The sequence below is a fragment of the Diceros bicornis genome, chromosome 40, assembly GCF_020826845.1.
Source record: "Diceros bicornis minor isolate mBicDic1 chromosome 40, mDicBic1.mat.cur, whole genome shotgun sequence".
NCBI classification, from domain to species: Eukaryota; Metazoa; Chordata; class Mammalia; order Perissodactyla; family Rhinocerotidae; genus Diceros; species Diceros bicornis.
The window spans coordinates 12,855,210-12,861,661 of NC_080779.1; positions in this window are offsets into that span (position 1 = coordinate 12,855,210).

Consider the following 6,452-nt stretch of genomic DNA (forward strand, 5'->3'; position numbering starts at 1 on the left):
TAAATGTCATTGTAGCTTTGTCAAAAGCCTTAATAACTGGAATGTCTAATGGGGCTCTGGGCACTTCCCTGAAGAGAGACATCATGGAAATGAAGTGAAGCAGAGGTAGGAAACAAACTCACAACATGAGGACGTTGTCGAGCCACATTTCCAAAGTATATTCCAGAATGCACCGGTCCTTTGAGATGCTCTGTGAATAAAATCCCAAGTCAAACGCATTTGGAGCCCCTGTGGGCCGCGTTCCTTTTCTGACTATTCGTGATGCATTTTAGCCCATTAAAGGTGCCGAGCTCCTCTTTAATAGAGGAAACCTCTTTTGTCCTATGCAGTGTTTGCCAAACTGATTTGGCCATGGAACGTTGATTGTACAAAAAATCTATTAGGACCCCAAAGGTGACACTTTGAGAAATGATGCACTAGAGACTGATTTTCTCACACTGTAGTGATGACTGCAAATATGCCTCATGGTTAAAGTCATGGCCTTTGGGAGCAGGGATACCTGTGTTCAGGTCAGGCTTCTGTTGCTTAATAGCAGTGTCGTCTCAGGAGCCAATAAATAGAAAGTGCCCAGCATGGTCCTAGTACATAGTCAGCACAAATAAGTGATAGCCACTTTCATTAAAATTGTATGATGTTAGGATGAATGTTTACACATCATAAAGCAAAGAAGTAGGAAGAATACAGGTGTATTCATCAAATATTGAGCCTGGGTTTAGAGAGACATGTTTTCGGATAATCAACAAGCAACTTAGGGATTTCTGATGTGTTCTGCAGTAGGGTTGTGTAATGAAGGATATAGAAGTTTCAGAAGACACGGGCTCTATTCTCAGAGAGTTCCTGGGGGAGAAGAGAAACAGTGAGCAATGGAGAGCACATAGGGGCTGACAGCTTTCTCGGAGTGTAAAATTGCCATCTGGGTTTAAAGCAGAGGAAACCAATGGATGGGAGCTGAGTTTTCAGAGACAGGGAGGGTGTGGAAATTCCAGAGAAGAGGCTCTCCACGGGAGGAGAAGCGTAAGTGGAATGGGTTTGAAGTGGAGACGAGCTCAGTGTGTGAGAGTGCAGAGCGGAGGGGGCAAGAACAGGGCACAGGAGTTGTGTATGGATTGGGGCAGATGATGGAGAGATTTGAAGGGGCAGGCAGCACTGAGAAGGGAAGAATTGAAAATAGGGAGCCACTGAAGGTTTCTGAGGAGGGAAGTAGTGTTATTGAAACAAGGTTTAAGGAGGATAAGGCTGGCAGCTGTGTGCAAAGTGGGTAGGAAGAGGAGAGATCAAGGTTTGGGTATAAGCTAAAATAGAGTAGAACCCGTCGTTAACTAACTAGTGAGAATGATCACCCTAAGAGATGACTGAGGCACAAAATAACTTCTGAAGTGTTTGGTTATTATCAAGTTAAAATGTCAGATCCATAGTGGGTTGTTTCAGAAATCAGCCCCTTGGATTCATACCTTTAGCATCCCCCATCTGAACACAGAATTGCAGATGCTAAGTGTGCATTCAAGATGATATTTTGACTCCCACATTCCTAACTTCTGTGTCTCTCTCTCAATTGGTTCAGAATTTGCATGGGAAATAGAAGGGTGTATATCAGCCTCCCCAGACCTCAACAGGAAGCCTCACGCCCCTGACAATCTTATGAACCTGGGTCTGGAGCATCAGTGGAAGCCCAGTGTGGACTCCAATCTTTGGCCATCTGGGACCTTCCTCACGATGACACCCAAGGGCAGAGAGGAAGAGTGTCACATTGAAAGGTTCTGCAGGCCTTCCACTTCACAGACTCAGACAGGTAGTGGTGGCCATCTCAGCGCCCCAGCCAGCATTAGAATGTACTAAAATGGCTTTGCTGAGTATTAACACCATGGAGGAAAAAAAGTAAGTTGGTAGATACACTTATTAGCGCCCCATCACATTATGCCACATAAAAGAAAGAGGTTTGAAGTAGGGTTTCCAAATAAAAATATAGGATGCCCAGTTAAATTTGAATGTCAGATAAACAGTGAATAATTTTCTGGTATAAGTATGTCTCAAATATTACGTGGGACATTCTTATATTAAAAATTATGACATTCTTATATTAAAAATTGTTATTTGTTTATGTGAAATTCAAATTTAACTGGGAATCCTGTATTTTATCTGGCAATCCTGGTTTGGAAGCAAAAGTCCTGCTTCTCAGACCCAAAATTCCCCACCCACCTAGGTGTGTGGCCTTGAACAACCAGGTAACTTCTTGGAGAGGACCATATAGATGCAAAAGCACCTCATAGGCTTAAAGTGCCGTAAATGTATTTGTTGTTATTGTGTGTTTGTTATTTGGCCTTTTTACTTTGCAAGGTGAGTGTGAAAGGCCATGAATTATTCATTTCTGAGTCTTCAAAGCACCCCAGAGGGGCCTTGACCTGTGGTAGGAAGTGTCACATGTTTATTGAGACAATAATCGCATTCTCCTCACCTGAAGTCCATCACCTGATAGAGTCTCACCTGGATGCCCAAAAGAAGACAGGGGCAGGCAGAGTAAAAGAGCTCGGGCTGTCTGTCCACGAGTAGTGAAGCGTCAGGTGTCATGGTTACATGAAACCAGAGAGGAGCTGGAGGTAAGACTGTAGAAGGAGTTTGAGATGTAATTGCAGGGTTCAAACAGCAAGATACAATACCAAAATCATGAAGAAGTGTCTTTTACACCAGGGTTCTCACACTTACTCACTGTTCTTCACGGCTCCTCTGGAGTGCCTCCCTCCCTGCATCAAGTTATAAATTGGATGTTGTTGGACTACAGGCTAGTCCCTGGTGGTTTTTGTTTGATTAAGTTTTAACAGAACGAAAATGGCCCCTTGGCCCTGTATTGGGGGAGGGAGTGGTGGTGATGTTTGTTTGTTTGCTTATATTGGACTTGACTACCAATTTTAGATCCCAGGTCACAGAAAGGAATCCAGAGGACTGGCCGTCATGAAATTGTCAATGATTAGTTCTTATCACATTCCAAATCAGACTCTACCTCTGTCTCCCCATATCATTAAATATTTTCTTGTGACAGTCCCACACAAAGATCTAGCGTTATCAATTGTGAATCAAGCACAGCAATCTTTCATTTAATCAAATTATTATCTCTAATGTTATTAATAATACCAGCACTCTCCACCTAAGAAACTTGTGCTGATAATTACAGCAAACTAGAGTTAAGAGCTTTGTGACTTGGTTGATGCAGTCTTCCTGAATTATTAAGCTAGTATATTACTTCAGTACTTTGCACATGGACTAGGCACTTATCTTTTATGTGTTCGTTTACTCATCCATTCACTCAAACATTTTTCGAGAGCCTACTGTAAGCCAAACACCATTCTAGGTCTCAGAACTTAAAATGAATTAGACGTGGCCCTGCCTTCAGGAAGCCTGCACTGAGGTTGAGGAGAGAACCAGTGGGCAGCCCAAGTGACAAGATGAAAAGCTCTGTTGTTGAGGAGGTCAAGGCTCCAAGCCCAGAACGTCAGACAGAGGTCCACAGGGGCTTTGAGGCCACGTGGATGACACAGGAGAGGAGGACCGTGAACAATTTACCATATCTCTCAAGGGAACAGAGAGCACAGCCAGGATGTCTATAGGTGACAGAATTGAGGAGAGATAGGATGGCTTCGCCAGAAGAAATTAGCCACCGAGAAGTATGGAGTTTTAGAGGAGGATAAAGGACCATTGGCCTGGAGTACTTAAGGTGGTGAGGAGGATCTTCCCTCAAGGCTTTCCAGAACACCTGGTGTGCTGGATACTGAGAGGCCTCTCCACCCACTCCCTTCCCAGGAAATCCTCAGGGAAGAGAGAGGAAGTGGAGGTACCACATTCAGGGAAGAGACTGTGGATAAAAGGCTTTTTATCCTGGTCCAAAGGTCCAGAAAGCCCACAGGGAGTGGTGGTATTGGAGGAGAGAGAGGCAATGGGAGGATGGCTAGAAGGAGAGGATTCCAAGGCAGCATGGTGCTTATCTGCTCTTCAGTGGAGGCCATAGCAGCTGGCATTGTATGCAGTGACCATGTACCTGGGGAGTGCACGGGTCCATGGAGTTGGGCTGTTTTGAGGAATCCTAACAGCTGAGGCAGTGGGCTGGGTTGTCAGTCTGAGCAGCTAGCAGTGCTTGGCTTGGTGGGCTGGTCAAGGCCTCGGTAGATTGGGTGCCCTGTCTAAAGTCCTGAGGTTGAGGCAGGCAGAGGCCAGAGGTGGCTCTGAACCCCCTGGAGTGTTCTGGCTGCCCCAAGAGGGATCTCAAGTGCATTAGATCTTGGTCCCTCCGTTAGCATTGTCACAAGCCATTCTCCTGTTTGGCAGAAAGCCATAGATCCTTGCAGAAATTCAATTAATAGTTGTTAATTGAGCACCTACTATGTGTTGAGGAGGCGTTGAGAACTGTATGTATAGCATTGACCTACACAGTTGGGATTCCTGCCCTCATGCCTTCATGATGTTTTAATGTCTGGGAGAGAAGATAGACATTAAATCAAGAATTATTAGAGTAATGTGTGGTAGAAGGGTCAAGAACAGGTCACTAGAGGAGAATGTCAAGGAAAATCTGCCTTGTGTGAGTCAACAGAGTCCCTGCTGAGAATCTCCTCACTAAGCTGGATTAGAGAAGTGTAGCTCCACAGTATGCTCCCCCCACCCACACCATAGTGGACGAGGGTGGAACAGTACACTGTTAAACAAGTCACTCACACACTCAAGAACAAGAAGAATTTCAAAGCAGTTCTTTACTTCAGGTTCCAGTCACACCTTCTCATCCTTTCAGAGAATATTCACAGGAACGTTCAGGAATGGAACCCGTTTATCATTCAACTTGTCTTCTCTCACCCACTACCTCTTCAACAGACATGGGCCTTTGCTTCAGCTTTCAGGGGCAACTCTACATATCCAGCCCTTCTTGCAGTCACTGGGCCATGAATCCCTCTCCTTTAGACCCTCTCTCTTTCCATCTTCTCTCTTTCCTCTTCTGGGTAGTCTGGTTCACAGGATTCCATCTTTTCTCCTTGGCCTCCGGTTTCAGTAGACAGCTATTCAGTTCATCAAATGCTACACGGATGAAGTGGGGAAGGGGGCACATTGCATCCTGCTAGCAGAGCATCTACAGCCCCTGACAGGCTTTTGTACTATCAACTTCCTCCTCCCCCTAGCATACCACAGCATTAGTGTTTTGCTGAAAGAATCCCTTCTCCTTCCTTGACATTGAGTTCTGTGTTAGTCAGCTGGTTGCCCACCAAGAATCCTTCTCCTCTTCTAAATCTAAGGCAGCAGGGTTGTAGTGGGACATGGTCACCCACGCACGGACTATGTTCCCTGAATGTGGTCCTGTTGCTGATTTTTCTCCAAGGGTGGGAGGTGATGTTTGCCATTTCCAGGCTCAGGCCTTAAAACATTGTGCCTGCATCCCACCAAGCTGGAGCACAGACTGGTGGCAACCCAGCTTTGATGGTGCGGGGTAGAGTGGGGCAATGATTTGCAGGGTCCTGCACCTGTGAACGGCTCCAAGAAAAGAGCTACTCCACTGATCTGGGTCATCCACATTGGGACTGTAAGCGAGAGAGAAGAACTTATTTGTTCTTCAAACTGCAGTATCGTTGGGTCTCTTACTTTAAGTAACATAAGTCTCATTACCAAAATGTCACTTTGTATTCTAGTTGAATGGGAGGGGACTCTATGCCCTGATAGAAAGGTACATTTTACAATGCGGTACATCATTTAAGTGCCAATCAAGCATACAATTTACTCTCTTGTGGCTTTCCTTCTCTCAGACACTCCTCACTCTTCACCTTCTTGAGGTCATGGTGAGTTTTCCTTGGGGAATGGTGACAAATGGTAGTTCTTCTCTTGGCCACCTCTCCTTCCAAGTCTGCAGCCACATGGTCTACACCTGGCTGCCCAGTGCCCCAGCATCCTCATAGCTTCCGGACACTGAAAGCCTCTTCTCGGGGGCACTGCTTTGCTATAGCAATTCCCTAAGTTCCATTTCACCAGTGTCTGAAAGACAAGGACTAAGAGTATGAATCAAATAAGTCCTAATGCCTGCTCCTTCAGGGTTTCTATTGATTGTGACTTAACCTCTTGAGGCAAATTGATGGTTTTAATATTAAACTGAAATACCAAGAGTCAGTAAAGAGATCAGAGAATCGAGCGAAAAATAAAATTGTCCAGAAGTGAAATTTTTCCAACTCTCTGAAGGGTTGATTCAGGCCAGGCATATTTGTTTCTTTGAGATATTTAGATACACAAGATAAATACCTAACATGTTGAATTGAAAAAGAATCTGAAACCCTAAGAAAGGGTGGGAGAGGGTCCCTGTTTTACCTCCCCCAATTCTATAGCCCATCTGTATCTCTCCTTGGCCCCAAGACAGACACGGCTTTGGCATTATTTGGCCATGGTGAACTCTTGCTGCTCTCTATTCTTGAACTAGGTACATCATCTCTACCTAA